This window comes from Dromiciops gliroides, chromosome 4 (genome assembly GCF_019393635.1).
Source record: "Dromiciops gliroides isolate mDroGli1 chromosome 4, mDroGli1.pri, whole genome shotgun sequence".
Classification (NCBI taxonomy): domain Eukaryota; kingdom Metazoa; phylum Chordata; class Mammalia; order Microbiotheria; family Microbiotheriidae; genus Dromiciops; species Dromiciops gliroides.
The window spans coordinates 280,423,422-280,442,457 of record NC_057864.1 but is presented as its reverse complement, the minus strand read 5'-3'; positions in this window follow the sequence as shown (position 1 = coordinate 280,442,457).

Sequence of the window (19,036 nt, the reverse complement as noted above, 5' to 3'; positions counted from 1 at the left end):
ACAAATAGGGACTCTAATGCACTGCTTGTAAAGACGTGAACTAGACTAATCATTCTGGAGGACATTTGGAACTCTGTGCCCACAGGTCAATAAAATTATACATTATATTTGACCCTGAAATACCACTTCTAGATCTGTAACCCCAAGAGATATTAGAAGCTAAGGGATTTGTTTGTACAAAATATTTATAGCATCTCTTTTTCTGGTGGCAAAGAATTGAAAATTGAGAAGACACTCACCAAAAGGGGAACATATACATATATGCATATATACATATATAATCCATATTAAATTATTTGCCTTCTTGAGGAGTGGGGCATTAAGTGGGAAGAGAATTTGGAACTGAAATTTTTTAAAAAATGAATTTTAAAAGTTTTTGCATGTAATTGTAAAATATTTAATAAAATAAAAATATGTTTAAAAACAATTAAACCTCTGTTCCCAAAGAAGGCATGGATTATTTAATAGGTGAAATAAAATTAGGTAGGCATATAGAAAAAATTCCAGCACAAAATCATTTACAAATTTACTGTTGCATTCATCCCTTAATTGCATAGTTATGATTACTTGTGATGATGATGATGGTGGTGATGATGATGATGATGCTTTTAATTTTCAATTTGGGTAAGATATTATCCATTATTTATAGATATCTAAAATACCCCCTGTATGCTTTGGGTGATACAAAATATGAAGACATTACATTCCTACCAATCACATTAGTCAATGCTTTATATCCTTTCAATGTTCCCTTGGCTTGGTGGTTCCTTGAGGGACAGTGGCCTATATTCATTTTTCTTTATGCCCTCTATTAGTTTGAAAAAATAGTTCTACCCATAAGGTTTTTTTAGCTTGTAATGTTTGTAATCACATTAGCCTAAACCTTATTGAGACGATCAATTAGTTTTGTATTTGAATTTCTTTGCACCCCTGATATCTGATGGAAGGAAGGAAGGAAGGGAGGAGGGAGAGGGAGGGAGGGAAGGAATCAAGAATACATAGTTAGACAGCAACAAAACCTTTTAATAATTTTCCCTTTTTGCCTTCGTGATTTAATTTTGGCAGAGGACTCAGTGAAAATTTTTTATAAAGGCAAATCAACTGCATTCTGCAGTTTATGATTTTATCAGATTTTATTCAGTTTTTATCAGTTCTGCAGGTTTTCTTTTCCAAGAACTGCATAGAGCATTGAAAGGTTAAGGGACCAGACTAGGGTAACTGCTAGGAGATATCAGGGTAGGGCTTTATAATAGTCCTTAATGACATTAGAGCCAGAGGCTAGCTTGATACTTCTTTGCTGTTTTTTTTCTCTCCTAACCTAGATTTGAAAAATGAATTAAGCAACTCATATTTCTTAGGTGAAACATTTAAGGTTATATTTCAATGAAAATTGTCACAATTGTATTTTAAATTATATTTCAGAAAATATAAACTGCCTAAAACTTATGTAGTAGAGGCAAAAGATCAATAAGAAATTAGGAAATGGGAGATGTAGTTTACTAAAAAAATAATTATATAATCAAAAATAATACTTCTGTTGTCATCCTAAGGATGTACTAATTATGCCTCATCATAGCATATAGATGATATTGGCGTTTCAAAGACAATGATAGGGAGAGCTTTATAGGTTATACCAAACTAATAGATTTTAAGTATCAACCCTGATGTAGGAAGATATCCCTTGCCCAAAGACAAGATTAATTCAATTTGGGCAAGAACACAACCAAGTTTGCTGCAGGAAGGTGATGGAATATTTAGGCAAACTATTGAAGATAAGCTACTTAGTCATAGAGTCCTTGAGATATGTATTTGAGATAAGGAGTAGCTATAACAATAGATTCCTGGAATTATTGAAATATATGAGGTACCAATGGGGAGGTACCAATTCATATCCTAAAACAATTTTCTTAACAGGGAATGTTACTATTATAGGATAATTAAAAAGAAAACTAATGACTTTATTTTTTGCTTTTTTCCCCCTTGAGCAAAGTAGCTCTATTACTCCCACCATCTGCAATAGACCCTTTTCAATCATCTCAGCTAACAGGGTCTTCTCTCTGGGATTACCTTTTAGATACTCTCTATATATCTTGTATGCATCATAATTACATTCATCTTTGTCTCACCCATCAAAATATAAGCTCCTTGAAGACAGGGAGTGTTTTTGTTTTCTTTGTATCACTAATGCTTAATATAGTGCCTAACACATTGTAAGCACATAAATTATTGTTGCCTATTTACTAATTCCTATTAGAGAATATAATAGCTAGAGTGCTGGGTCTGAACTCAGGAAGACTCATTTTCCTTAGCTCAAATCTGGCCTCAGATCCCTATGAATTGTGTGATCCTCAACAAGTCACTTAAACCTATTTGCCTCAGTTTCTTCATCTGTAAAATGCACTGGATAAGGAAATGGCAAACCAAGGCAGTATCTTTGTCAAGAAACCCCCAAATGGGGTCATGGAGAGCTGTACATGACTGAAATGACTGAACCACTACCACTACCACAACCACCACATTAGAGAGCAAGAAGAAGAAATTGGACCAGGTGATTGAGTAAAAATTAATTATTTTTTAAAATCGAAAACAGATATGTTTATGTCAAACATGTAGCTAATAGCTTAAGGACATTTGTAGTGGTTTTCACAATGGTCTTTCAGGTGCCAAGTTTAAGCTGTCTAAAATGAAATAATACCTTTGCTCATTCTCATTCTTTCTATATTGACTTTAGGAGGAGGAGACATTTTAAAAAAAGTGTTTTCAGTTATTTTCTTAAATTTTTAGATGCTAGAACTAAAGAAATCTGTTATAATACTATTCCATATTTAAACCCAATGGTCAATGTGCTAACGGGGGGGGGGGGGCAAACACTATCTTAATAACATATATTAAGAATATTGTGCTTTGAAGGAAAATGCAAATAAATTGAGGATGGTGAAATGAGACCATGAATAAAATAAAATCTATGTTTATTTAAAGATTATTCTTTCTTCCTCAATAACAATCTATAAAACACTGGACTTGGAGCTGACACTGTCAAATGGAAAGTGACTAAATCTTGGCTAGAAAACCTCACAATCTCGAATTAAAGCTTCAAAAATTCAACTTTATTACTTTCTTGGATAATTTGGTGCATAATCTAGATGGCTGTTTATCTGCATTTGTCAAGTGTTTTATATGTAATAAATTTCAACTACTGTGGGTAATATATCTTACTTGCCCTTTATGCAACTTTCAAACAATAACTCTTCCTGTTACTGTTGTATTCCCTCTCAGAATAACAAGTTTCAGTGTTATGACAAATTACAGGTTTCTAATAGCCTTTTTTTGCTTTGTTATCATGTTCACAATGTTTCCTGATTGAACTTTTATAGATATATAATGTATGTTTTGGTGGAGGCATGTATCATCAAGAAGTTATAAATTATTTTCTGAATGAAAATAAATAAAAAGAAAACAATTACATATTCCACAATTTTGGGATCAGAGCCACTAGTCTTATTCATTTAAGTGTTTAGAGTATTTAATCTGCTTTCACATCATGCCTGCTTAATTAGTTTTAATGAAACTCCCTGCAACCGATTTTCTCAAAGGTGAATGGTTAGAGTGGCAATAATGAGCCCATCTTTTGTATCACATGATCTAGGGAAAGAAAAATTAAAATGCTTATTGGGGTTGTTGGCTAAGGAAAAGTTTGTTTTGCAAAGTATGGATTCCAGAATTTCTCTATCAAGGAAATTAAAAGGACAAAAATCACTCAGCAGTTTAGCAATTAAATCCTTAGATTGAGTTGCCAGGTATCAAAAGTCTTAAATATCAGAGATACAATTCAATCCCAGTTTTCATGATGACCAATCCCACACTTTATTCATTATGCCATGTTGCCTCGATTTTGTATAGCAAAATCAATTTGTTAATAATAATAATAACTGGCATTTGTAGAGCACTTACTATGTGACAACTACCATAGTAAAAACTTTACACCTATCTTGTTTGATCTTCAAAAGAAGAAGGTAAGTGCTATTGTCATATTCATTCTATAGTTGAGGAAACTGAGGCAAATAGAGGTTAAGTCACTTGCATAGTGTCTGTGGAATCTTCCTGACTCCTGGCTCAGCATGCTGTCCATTGTACCACTTAGCTACTTAATGATAATAAAAGTAAAAAGTGGGAAGAAAACAAAACAAAATAAACATTAAAGTTAGAGTCTTAAGACCTGGGTTCAAATCCCATCTCTTTCATAGATTAGCTGAGTTACTTTGGGCACAGAGAATAGAATGTCAGACCTGGGGTCAAGGAGATGAGTTTAAATTTACCTTTGGTACTTACTAACTGCGTGGCCTAGGCAAGTCAGTTAACCTAAGGCTGTAGCAATCTGCTTCAGTTTCCTCCTTTATAAAATGAGTATTATAACAACAACAACAAAAACAAAAACAAACAAACAAACAAAAATGGGGGGGCAGCTATGTGGTGCAGGGGGTAAATCACTGGGCCTGGATTCAGGAAGACCTGAGTTCAAATCCAGCCTTAGACACTTGACACTTACTAGCTATGTAACCCCGTGCAAGTCACTTAATGCCCATTGCCCTGAAAACACACACACACACACACACACACACACACACACACACACACATCAAATAAAATGAGTCATATACCTCCAGGATTTTTGTGTGAATAAAATGAAAATAATTCTGTAAAGCACTTTGCAAACCTTAGCGATGCATAAATATTAGTATTGTCAACATTATCATTATAATTATTGGATAAATCAGACTTTCTAGTAAACAGTTTCCTTTTATGTAAAATGAGGAGGTTGGACAAAATGACCTCTAAAATAAGTTCCAGCCCTAAATCTATAATTTTTATATTTATAGCTAAAATATCAAAAAAGTTGCAAAATTAGCTCAACAATTAATATTTCCATTTTCTATACATACTATTTATATTGACTTAAAATTTAGCAAAATATAGAATTAATAAAATTTTAGAAAATGTTTAACATTGCAAAGCTATGCTCCTTAGAAGACAATTTTTATATAGTAAGGAGAACTTCAAAGATCTTGTAAAATTGATTTTGGAGTTGGATTTTTTTCTCCACCGAGACACAGAACACACTTGTATTCACTGAGAGATGGGGAAAATAATCATGAGTAAGTAATTTTTATTTTGGTGACCTAATGGTCAGAAAGTGGGTGGGAGCAGGAGCAAAACTTTCTAGAAATGTCCCATGCAGTGAATTTAAAGTGGCTGTTCTTTATTAGGGGAAGGAACCAGGTCTATAGAAGCAGCCAATGTCCTTCTATGATTCTCATTCCAAATACCACTTTCTTTTGTTGTTGTTGTTTTCAGTTTAATTGCTCTATACTGTTGTAAGGCTTAAGGGTAGCTGATGTTCTCTGAATATTGAGATAATCCTAAGATTTCCCTAGAAGAGGTGTGATTTTCTAAATTCTTCACTTTGTTTATTAAAGGTTACACATGATTGTTCTGTTATAATGAGCTAGAAGAAATTAAGGTGGGATTTGTAAACTTAGAAATCCCAGGGCTGCCGAGTCAAGGAGTAATTTTTTTTCTTTATCAAACAACTATCATCCCAGATTTCCTAGTTTTCTGAATTTTAGGTGTCCCTTCTGACTTTGTTCTAGTGGTCTGGAGTTTTCAAATGATATGCATATTTTCCTTTGTATTTTGTTCCATTATCATTTTCTAGGTACAAGGCTTTTTTTTGAGGGGCAATGAGGGTTAAGTTACTTGCCCAGGGTCACACTGCTAGTAAGGGTCAAGTATCCAATGCCGGATTTGAACTCAGGTCCTCCTGAATCCAGGGCCATTTGCTTTATCCACTGTGCCACCTAGCTGCCCCCAGGTACAAGACTTATGAATGCATTTTTCACCAATAGGACATATATTCTATTTTATTTTTCTATCCCATAGTTGTGATGGATTTATGCTGTTTCATCAATATTCTCTTGTGCAGTTCATCCTTGTTCAGAAGAAAGCATTGTTGAAAATGAAGGGTGTTTAGGAATGAAGGGAAAATAGACAAATAATTCACACAGATTATTGTGACACTCTAATATACAGTTAATAAGGTTTGATTTTTCACATCTCAGAAAACCATCCTTCTTGTTTGTCTATCACTGGAGGTGATCATGAATTTTAGAAAGATTGTATTATTGGAATACAAGCTCTGATTATATAATGCCTAGGAAGGTTTTAAGCATGGTCACAATGAAAGATTGATGAATAAAGATGTGTCCAGCTAAATACAGAAAGATTGAATACCAAAAGGTTAAATCAAGTTTAAATGTAGCCTCTGTCACTTTCTAACCTTGGTCAATTTACTTAAGCACTCTGTGCCTCATTTTCTTTGTAAAATGGAGAAGGTGGGCTGCAAGGCTTCTAAGATCCCTTCTAGCTGTAGATATAGTTAGCATTTATATATATATTTTTAAGATTTGCAAAAGACTTTTAACATATTAACTCATTTTATCCTCACAGCAACCCTTGGAGGTAGGTGCTATTATTCTCCCCAGTTTATGGATGAGAAAACAGAGCCCAGAAGAGGTTAATGGGCTCACTTAGTGTCACATAGTAACTAAGGATGGATTTGTATTCTCATCTTCCTGACTTCAGATATCTCCTGTGTACTCCTCCCTCCCAAGCAGGTCTTTCATAGATTTCTGATTCCATATTAAATATTTTCCCCACAGTTCCATTATTTTATCCATGTGAGTACTCACTGTACCAATACAGATTGCAAGTCCTCCAAACCTTAACAAACAGTCTTTATGAATTCCTGTGGCCCCTCCAAGCAAAATTGCTTAGTAGCCAGGTCTCTGGTGATGAGATTCTCTAAATTAAACAAGATTAGTCTTTGGGAAATACCTTGTGATAAATGGTCCTTCATTTATTATACTTTTAAATATTGTTTTTTCAAATTCTTATTTTAATAATTTTTGTACACATGAGAACATACCATTTTTAATGTTATTGTTCAGTCATTTCAGTCATGTATAACTCTTACTGACCCTATTTGGGGTTGGTTCTCTTGAGAAAGATACTGAGGTGGTTTGTCATTTCCTTCTCCAGTATTTTTTTTAACAGATAAGGAAATGGAGGCAAACAGGGTTGTGACTTGCCCAGGGTGACACAGCTAGTAAGTGTCAACTGTCTTAGGCCAGATTTGAATTCAGGTCCTCCTGAATCCAGGGCTGGTGCTTAATCCATCAAGCTACCCCCAACTCTCATTCTATTTTAAACATCTCAAAGTCAAGGATTGCCTTTCTTTTTCTTTTTTGTATCCGTAGTGTTTAACACAAATACTGACAAGTATTAGGCACTTAGTAAATGTTTAATAAATTGAATTGGATTGAATTTTTGGTTTTATTTTCAATGGATCTATGACCTTATGAGTTCTGGAATTCACTCCAAAGTTGCAGAATAGCAGTGTCAAACTAAAAAAAGAAATGGATCCATAATGACTACATATTTACTTAGAAAACCACAAATTAACATACTATATGTTCAGTGATAACTGCTTTGATCTCTAATATGACAAAGAAAATCATATAACTTGTTTTAACCATTTAAAATGCTTATTATAGGGGCAGCTAGGTGGCACAGTGGATAAAGCACCAGCCCTGGATTCAGGAGGACCTGAGTTCAAATTTGGCCTCAGACACTTGACACTTACTAGCTTTGTGACCCTGGGCAAGTCACTTAAGCCTCATTGCCCTGCCAAAAAACATGCCTATTACATTAGTCAAATATTTAAATATAATGACTAGCAAAGAGAGATCATTAAAAGGATTATATAGACCTTGCATTTCTAAATGTTACTCTATATCATAGAAGAGATTTTTCTTTCAGCTGTAGTTTGGGCTGTATAGCCTCTGTGCTACCTTCCCATCTCTGAGATTCTGTGATATTGAAATAAAAGGAGGGGCAGCTAGGTGGCACAGTGGATAGAGCACTGGCCCTGGAGTCAGGAGCACCTGAGTTCAAATCCAGCCTCAGACACTTAACACTTACTAGCTGTGTGACCCTGGGCAAGTCACTTAACCCCAATTACTTCACTAAAAAAAAAAAAAAGAAGAAAGAAATAAAAGGGAGCTATAAGCTCCAATATTAAACACCATTATCATGGAAGACACCATCATTTGAAAGCTAACTTAATATTAATTGAAGGAAATAACATATCTCATCTAGCCTTCTCTGGGAGGGAATAAATATAACCATATCATATGTCCCAAATAAAAATATGCTAGATATAATTGGATAGCTATTTATTATATCTACACTAAATATATGAGCCATATAGATAAGTATATTGGTAGTTGTAGTAGGTAGTTTTAGGAGGATGAGGAGAAAGAGGAAGAGGGGAATGAAGAGGGAGCAGGAGGAGGGGAGGAGGAACAGAGTCAGCTAGGTGGTACAATAGGAAAGAATACTGGACATTTTTGTGATCAGAATAGACTTAAGTTGAAATATAGCCAGTTACCTACTGTCTGCTTTAGATCCCTCATTTGTAAAATGGGAACAATATTACCATTTACCTCCTTGGGTTGTGTGGATAAGGTGAGTTAATACTTGAAAATGCTTTATAAACTTTAAAATAGATGCTAGCTAGATAGTAGGGACTTACACTAAAACTTCTTTAATGATGTTGTAAATTGAATATGATGAGTAGTATTTTAAAGTACTCTGGGGATTCATGACACATTTTTGGTTGAAAGGGGTCTTAGAAATAAAACTCCAAAACAATGCAAATCAGTTAAAGAACATAGGACTGTATGTAAGGGCAAGTGACTTAAATGATAATTTTCTTAACTTTTGCTACTGGAAATTTGAGAAAATTGCTTCACTTTTAGAATTTCATTTTCTTTATTCATAAAATGAGAGGTCTGCTCTAGGTGATCTCAAAGGTCCCTTTTAATTTTAAATCTCCTGATTCACATATGACAAATGAACTAAAAACATATGTGTATATAAATATATAATATACATGTATGCATATATACACACATACACACAGACACAGACACACACACACATATATATATATATGTTTGTTTGTTTCATAGTGAATCATAGTAGTCTTGTGGGTCCCAGTCAGTGAATATATGGATACTACAAGTTAAACGTGCTTTCTTTACTTTAGGAACCTCCCTTAATTTTAAAGACTTGTTCCATAATGTAAAATTCTGAAGAAAGGATTTAGTTAATAGGGAAAAAATTAAAGAGGTTAAAATATATTGAAATTTGATGTCAGAGAAGAAAGAAGAAAGTTTAAGGATGACTGATCATTATTTTCTGAGATTATTTTCAAGATAATTAAAATAATTAAATTCACCAATATGTTTGCTTGACATTTATTATTGATTCTTTGATGCATTTGTAAGTTTATCAGTTTGTCTATTCCTTCCACTCATTAAGTCAACAAGTATCTATTAAATATTTACTGTATTTCCAAGCACTGTTTCAAGTTTATATTCTAATGGGTGAAAGAATACGAAAATAATTATGTACATATTAAGATATATACAGTGTGAATAAAGGGCACTAGAAGAGGTGTGGGACTGAATAAGGCCTCTTGTAGAAATTGGGATATGATATGGTTCTTGTAGGAAGTCAAGTAAAGAAAAAGGTGAGTTAAGAGGGAAAGCATTCCAAATACAGGGATCTCCTAAAATAAAAGAATGGAGTAAGGCAACTGTTTTGTATCAGGAATAGCAAAAAGACCAGGTGTTTTTGTTGTTTGTGTTACAGCTACTGTTTGCCCTTTTCTCTTGAAAAGGGCCATGACATCAGGGTGATGTCATGACTTGCACTGCACTGGACTTAAGTGAAGGAGGTCTGTGCAAGGTCACCCACCTCACTCTCTCCTCCAGAGCCATCTGAGTCTAGTAGCAAGATATATATATCAGGATGACTGAAGATGGCCCTGGATGTTTTAAGGCAATTGGGGGTAAGTGTCTTGCCCAGGATCACGCAGCTAGTAAGTATCTGAAGTGAGATTTGAACTCAGGTCCTCCTGACTCCAGGGCTAGTGTTTGATACACTGTACCACCTAACTGCCCAGACCAGGTATAACTGGATTGTAGAGTACAGAAATCAAATCTGGAAAGTAGAAAAGGGGCCAGCTTTTCATGCAGATCAAAACTCATCTATTCTGTCTTGCTCTTTGAAAATTTCCCACGTCTCATTGTGGACCTGTTCAATACTTTGAAGGCATTTTTCTACAATGCAAAATAAATATTTAAGCATACAAGTGAACATATCATTTGGACTTTCTATTGTCACCCATGCTTGATGCTCTTTCCATCTTATTTTACAGGTATATACACCATTATTGATGTCTCTAGGTACCATGGTCACCAAGCATTTATCCATTAGCATTTGGCCTACCTATTTGCAATTTTAATTTTTCTCAGACCATAAGGATCCATGATCAATAGTTATACAGCATCAATGGTAGAATATCAATGTTTAAATGGTCATTTTTATTAAAGAGAATTTGGGTATCATTGAATGTATTGTACACTTCTTAAGTGCCATCCAGTTGAAACTTTTTATTTGTAAATTCATTGCCTAGGTGACTGTCAAAGTATAGTGCCCATTTAATATGTACATCTTGCTGGAGTAATTTGATATGTTGCCTATCCTGTTGTATGTCATAGTCTTGACAATTTTTTTATTCTCAAATAAATTTCTCTAGGATGAATGTTTATACCAATCTTATGGTGAATATGGATTTAATTGTGGTACAGTGGAGAGAGAATTAAATTGAGACTGAGAGGATCTAAGTTCAAACAGGTCTCTGCTACATAGTTTCAATGTGAACTTGAGCAATTCACTTGATCTCCCTTGTCTTAGTTTTCTAATTTGTAAAAATGAGGGCATTGGCCTGAACTCATGACATGATCGCTCCAAAAAACATTCAAATAACACCATAGGAAAATGCCCGGAATAGCAAAACTCACAGAAGAATGTGCTGAAATCATCTTCTAACCAAGAACAGCTTGGAAAGTCAGAACAAGGGAGCTGCTGTGCTGATTCGGGAGTCGAGCCCAACCCCACAGTTACCCTGACACAGATCCAGTCCCAGGAAGGCCTCAACAGAAAAGCAGACCCCCAGAGCCTCTGAATCGACTGAAGCACCAGTGTTGTCTGGAACTAAGCTCACAGTCTGGTGAGTGGGCTGAGCCCTGTGCAGGGGGGAGACTACAGGGGTCTATGCTGGTACTAAGGCAGAACTTGGATTTTACACCCCTGCTGAGAACCAGGAGGTAGGCTCGAGTAGCAGTGGCCCAGGTAGGGTAGAGGCACAGGCTCATCAGAGCTAACAAGCACAACACATAAAGCTGGTTGATTAGCAAGTTGGTCTGGGGTCATCTAAGGACCAGGGAATAGGCCGGGCAAATGAAGAACCTGATCCTCCTTAAATCATACCACCTGGGACTTCTGAAGCTTGGGATACTACAGCCTGGAAACAGTACCCCACTTTAAGGAGCTAAAAGTCTAGTAAAAGAAAAGCAAGATGAGCTGACAGAGAAAGGTGAGGACCATAGAAAGTTTCTTCAGTAACAAGGAAGACCAAGGGGCACCCTCAGAGGAAGATGTCAACATCAGGGCCCCTATATCTAAAGCTTCCAAGAGAAATATGAATTGGTCTCAGGCCATAGCGGTGCTCCAAAAGGACTTTGAAGATAAAGTTAGAGAGGTAGAGGAAAAAAAGGAAAGAGAAATGAGGGTGATGCAGGAAAGACATGAGAAAAAAGTCAACAGCTTGAAAACTCAAATTGGCCAAATGGAAAAGGAGGTACAAAAGCTCTCTGATGAAAATAATTGCCTAAGAATTAGGATTGAACAAATGGAAGCCAGTGACTTTATGAGAAACCAAGACAATAACGGAAATCTAAATGAATAAAAAGATAGAGGGCAATGTGAAATATCTTCTGGATAAAACTGCTAACCTGGAAAATAGGTCCAGGAGAGATCATTTGAAAATTATTGGTCTACCTGAAAACCATGATCAAGGAAAGAGCTTAGACACCATCTTCCAAGATATTCTCAGGGAAAACTGCCCTGAACGTTGATGTATAGTGAAGTGAGCAGAGCTGGGAGGACATTGTGCATAGTGACAGCAGTATTGTTCAATGAGCAATTGTGAATGACTTAACTACTCTCATCAGTGCAATGATCCAAGAAAATCCCAAAGAACTTATGAGGAAACTTACTATGCACCTGTATGGAAAGAACTCATAAAAAGAACACTTGTGGAATGTACATATATAACCTGATTGCAATCTTGTGGAGGGGGGAGGAAAGGGAGGGAGGGAGGGAGGGAGAAAAATTTGGAACTCTAGATCTTATGAAAATGAATGTTGAAAACTACCCTTACATGTAACTGGAAAATAAAATAAATGATTATTGCTGAAAAATAAAATAAAATTAAAAGAAATTTAAAAAAATTTTTAAATGAGGGCATTGGAATCAGTGATATGTTTTTTCCCATAAACTTCTTATCTTATGACTCATGTGCATCACCCCAACAACGCTTAGAACAATGTTATAGAGTAAAAATATAATCAATTTCCCCCCTTATTAATCTGCCATTGTTAGTCACAAAATGTACAAACAATATTGGAAATTTATAACTTCCTCCACAAAATGCAATCTAGAAATAAAAAAATTATATTAGAAATTCTAGATTACCTCCATCAGCTTAATGAAAGCAATAAACAAATAATTAAAGTGATGTAAGAAATCAAAGAATAACTCAACATGAAACAGAAACTTCTACAGAGGTTTGAAAAGCATATAAATGGGAGAGATAACTGTTAAAGGAGAATGTGTAAAATTTCTGGTTATCTTTTTGATGAAAAGAAGTGTCACAAGGAAATTACAAATTTGATCCAGCACAAAACAGAAAGATGCCTGTCAAAATAATAAATAACTTTTTATGTCAAGGGACATGACAGAAACTCTAGATTTTCTGCAAAATGGGAAACACAATTCATAATTATTTTAAACAGTTCATATAACATGAATTATGAACAAAGTCATTTACCAACTTCCACTGTCTGATTCTAGCTTGTTTAACAAGGACTTCTCATAGCTTCCACAAAAATGAGATTATTCTCTCTCTCTCTCTCTCTCTCTCTCTCTCTCTCTCTCTCTCTCTCTCTCTCTCTCTCTCTCTCTCTATATATATATATATATATATATATATATGCATACATACACACATATGTATGCATAGATGTACATATGCATAATATAGATATAGATGATAATATAGATTATATAGAGATCTAAATCTATGCTACAGATAGAGATAGAAAGAGAGATACAAACTCTTTCTTGTTCAGTCTTTGAGGTCATATCTGCCTCTTCATGACCTACTTGGACCATACTGTCCATGGACTTTATTGGCAAATATACTGGAGTGGTTTGCCATTTGCTTCTCCAGTGGATTAAGGCAAAAAGAGGTTAAGTGATTTGCCCAGAGTCACATAGCTAGTAAGTGTCTAAAGGTGCACTTGAACTCAGATTTTACTGATTCCAGGCCCAGTGTTCTATTTACTCAGCAGTCTAGGTACCCTAGATCACCTAACTCCTGGATTGTTTCAATAGTCTGCTGTTTGGTTTTCCTGTCACAAGTTTCTCCCTAATCTGTTCTATCCTACATCCACTGCCAAAATCATATTCCTAAAATATAGGAATGTCTATTTCACCCCCAGACCTACTCATTAAATGCAAGTAGTTTCCTATCAATTACAGAATCAAATATAAAATATTTTAATATTCAAAACCCTTCATAACATTCCCCAGAAACCCATATTTATTAGGGAGAAGACAGTCACATCTATGCTTAAGATCAATTAAAATACATTCTTTATTTGGTTATGAATGATTCTCCTAACTATACATTTAATAGGTAATGCTTTCCATGTTTTGTTAGTGTGTTTGTGACATAACCTTTTATATATATAGGTCACATGCCCATTTGGAATTCATCTTTGTACAACTCATGAGGAATTTTACATTTAATCTGTTCCATGTTGTCCAGTTTCTATAGCAGTTTTCTTTTTCTTTTTGTTCTTGTTAGTCAGTTTTTATCCTAGTTACTTAGGTCTTTGTGTTTATCTAATATTAGATAAATATTTTCCTATATATCTTCCAATTTTGTTCCACTGATAGATTTATATGTTTAATGCATACTAAACTATTTTCTCAATAGGTGCTTTATAATATAGCTTGGAATCTGGAACAGGTAGGCCTCCTTCATTCTCATTTCATTTAATAGTTCCTTTTGAGATTCTTGATTTGTTTTACTGTGTGTTTTCTTCATTATTTTTTCCATTTTTATAAAGTAATCCTATGTTAGTTTATTGGTATGGCAATGAGTCAATAAATAAGTTTAGGTAGTATTTTCATTATTATTATTATATTGTTTTATCCTACTCATGAGCAATTAATATTTTCCTGATTTTTATATATTGTTTGTACCTCAGAAGATAGATGTCCAAGTATGTTATAAAGTCTATAATATTTTAAATGGAATTTCTATTTCTTTTACTGGGTTTTATTAAAATTATATAGAAATTCTGATTTGTGGATTTATTTTATATTCTACAAGTTTACTGTAACTATTGTTTGAATGATTTTAATTGACTAGAGTTTTTAAAAAGAAATACATTATATCATCTGTGAAAGTGATAATTGTGTTTTTCTTTATTTGTAGTTCTTTGCTCAATTTATTTTTCTTGTATTATTGCTATAGCCTGCATATTTGACACCATGTAAAATATAAGTAGTAGTAATGGCCATCCTTATTTCTCTCTAAATTTATGAGAAAGCATTCTCATTTACCTCCATTAAAATAATGATAAATATTGGATTTCAAAGGGTTTGAAGCTATAATCATTTGGAATATTGGTTAATTTTTTTCTCCATGACTGATCTATTAAGAATCTTTCCTTGGAGCAGCTAGGTGGCACAGTGGATAAAGCACCAGCACTGGATTCAGGAGTACCTGAGTTCAAATCCGGCCTCAGACACTTGACACTTACTAGCTGTGTGACTAGCTGTGTGCAAGTCACTTAACCCCCATTGCCCCACCCCCCCCAAAAAAAGAATGTATCCTTGGTACCATAGGTAAATTAGGAAAGGAAGGAATAGTCTACCTTTCAGATCTTTGGAAAGAAGAACAGTTTATGACCAAAGAAGAGATAGAGAATATTATGAAATACAAAATGGATGATTTTGATTACATTAAATTAAAAAGGTTTTGTACAAACAGAAGCAATGCATCCAAAATTAGAAGGGAGGCAGAAAGCTAGGAAACAATTTTTATGGCCAGTACTTCCAATAAAGGCCTTATTTCTAAAATATATAGGGAACTAAATCAAATTTATAAAAATTCAAGTCATTTCCCAATTGAGAAATGGTCAATGGATATGAACAGGCAGTTTTCTGATGAAGAAATCAAAGCTATCTATTCCCACATGAAAAAAATGCTCTAAATCATCATTGATTAGAGAGATGCAAATTAACCCCAAGGTACCACCTGACACCTATCAGATTGGCTAATATGACAAAAAAGGAAAATAATACATGTTGGAGAAGCTGTGGAACAATTGGAACACTAATGCATTGTTGGTGGAGCTGTGAACTGATCCAACCATTCTGGAGAGCAATTTGGAATTATGCCCAAAGCACTATAAAGCTGTGCATACTCTTTGACCCAGAAATACCACTTTTGCATCTTCTTCCCAAGGAGATCATAGAAAAGGGAAAGGAACCTACATGTTCAAAAATATTTATAGCTGCTCTTTTTGTGGTGGGAAGGAATTGGAGAGGATAGTCAGAAGTAAAACACTTCTGAGGAGGAATAGGTAAAAAGAAGATAGAGTAAATGTTATGGAAAGGGAGTGGGATGGAGGGAAATAGTTATGATGATTGATTATAATGGCAAAATGTATGGTACCTACTTTGCTGTGCTTTTATGAAAAAAATTCTCTGTCAAGCTTAAGGTACTATATAAAAGTTATGATGAACAGGATACTATCAGGAAAACCTGGAAAGACCTACATGATCTGAAGGAGAATGAAATGTACTGTATACAAAATAAGAGCAATAGTGGGGGATGATCTGCTGGGAAGCATGTGGTTATTTTCAGCAAGGCAATGATCCAATATAACCCTGAAAGACTTATGAAGATTGCAGCCCATCTGCAGAGAAAGAACTGATACTATCTGAAAACAGATGGAAACGCATTTAATTTTTTTTCATTTCCTCTTTGACAATTCCTTTGTCTGAAGTTTTGGGTTTTTTTGACTGTTTTCTCTCACAACTAGCTAATATGGGAATTTTTCCATGACTACTCATGTATAACTTACTTTGAATTGATTGAGTTCTTTTGGATGGGGAGTGGGAATGGAGGGGAGAAGAGAAGGTGGAACACAAAGTTTTTTAAAAATTGATGTTAAAATTCTGTTTTTACATATATTTTGGAAAATAAAATTCTATTCAGAATAATTTTTTTAAAAAATTTTTAAATGAAAAGTTTTTTTTCCTCTTGATCCTTTTTTTCCCTTAAAAAAAATAGTCTTTATTATATAGAGTGGCTCTCATGAAGGAGAAGGATACTAGAAGAAATTAGCAATGTAAGAACAAATTATATCAATACAAATTTTAAAACAAAGAAAAAAGAATGTATCCTTGTTATTGAAGGAATTTGGTAGAATTTCTTCATTTGTTATGTTTGTTAACAATTTATGTAATATTGCAATTAATTCTTTTTTGAATGTTTGATAGAGTTCTTTTGTGAATCTTGAAGACCATCCTTGTTCTTTGGAAGTTAGTTTTTAGTTTGTTTTTTCCCTACTTTTTCCCTAATGAAATTGGTGCTAAAATTCCTTATTTCATATTCTATTAATTTTGTAGTTTATATATGTATACATATATACATGTATATGTGTGCATGTGTGTATATGTGTATATGTATATACACATACTTATACACATGCATGTATATTATATATTGTATGTTTCTATACTACATGTTTATATATTTATCACATATAGTAAATATTAATTTATTTCATGAGCATTATTGTGTGTACTGGCATGTAGTTGGGCAAAATACTTCATAATAATAACTTTTATTTCTTGTTGACTTTTTGTGAAATTTTCTTTTACATTTTCAATACATATTTTTTCTTTTTTCTAATCAAATTAGCTTAATTTTTCTATTGCATTTGTTAATCATTGCTTATATTTTTAAGTTCCTAGCTTTATTAATTTGATTTTTTTTCAGTTTCGTTAACTTCTTTAATTATCAGCATTTTTATTTTGATTTTTAGTTGTTGTTTTGACATTCTTTTGTTTTCTACTATTTTAGGAACATTCGTAATTCATTTTTCCTTTAAATAAATAAAAATGTTTACAGATATTTTCCTCAATCAACTATTAAGACATGATTAAGTTTCCTAAAGGAGATATATTCAACTGTAAAATATCTATACAAATTTCTATTTCCATTGCATAATCATCAGATATTTACCGTAACTTTTTTTTCTAGAATTTTATTCAGGTCCTTAACTCTTTTTTGGTTTCATTTGTCAAGAGCTTTTGAGGATAAATTGAGTTCTCCATTATTGTAATTTGATTGTTTATCCTTCTAACTTTTCTTTCAGTATCTAGACATTCTAATTATTGGAATAAATTTATTATATGTTACCTTTTTAAAACTATAGTTTTTCATTATCTTTTAATTAAACCTATTTTGTTATTGCTTTATCTGAAATTATAATAGAAATCCCTCCTTTTTTGTTCAGCTGAGGCATAATAAATATTTATTTAACTCCTTATTTTAACTCTGTACATATCCTTGTTTCATGCATGTTTCTTGCACATACAATGTTGTTGGAATTTGCTTCTGAATCCATCCTGCTAATTACTTGTGATTTATATGTGAGTCCATACCCTTCACATTCACATTTGTGATGGTTAATTATTTCCCTCTATTCTATGCTTATACTTTTCTTCTCTATATTCTTTCTGTAATTTCATTTTCTTTTCCTTTTAACTTTCTCTTCTAAATCTACTCTCCAATCATAAGGTGTGTTTTTCTTATAAGTAATCTAATCTTGAATTACCCTTTTTCTTATATTTCCATTTTTCTTCTCTGACTGTTCCTATCTGAAAGTTTTTGTTTGAATACATTTCTCCACAAAATTGCCTGTGATCTGCCTTCTTTTTATCATTTTAGATAACAATAAAGTTTGACACTCACTAAGCCCACTGCTCCTATGTATTTTTTTCTGATTATGTGTGTTAACAAGTTACTTCATCTTTTCTCCCATTTTACTTTAATGTATCTATCTACAATTTTTCTTTTTTACATCTTTAACATAATATAAAACTCCTTCTAGGTCATGTATCTCAATTGACTACCTCTATGACAATCTGAAAAATTCAAATTCTGAAAGAATGTGGACCAGTAAGGTGACATTGTGGAGAGTATGACAGGCTAGCAGTCAGGAAGGTCTGAGTTCAATTTTTTCCTCAGATACATTAGCTGTGTAACCCTAGAAAATTCATTTAACCTATGTTTGCCCCACTTTCCTTATCTGTGAATGGGAATAATCATAGCACCTATTTCCCAGGGTTGATGTGAGAATCAAATGAGAAAATAATTATAAAATGCTTGGCATGGTGCCTGTCACATAGTAGTCACTAAATAAATGCTAGTTATTATAATGAAAGAAATATTTGAACATCCCCCCTCTATTACAATGTAAATATATCATCTTTATAATGTTCTTTCTGATTGTTATCATAGTTACTTTGCTATTTTTCCCCTTGAACTAGGATTTAAATTCTACTTTTCTTGATTCCAAGCCTAAACTTAATCCCATTGCACCATTTTCATCACACACACATGCACACACATACAAAGACACATGGAATGTGTCCATAAAAAGTTTATGTGTATATTATTTATGTAATGTCAGTATGT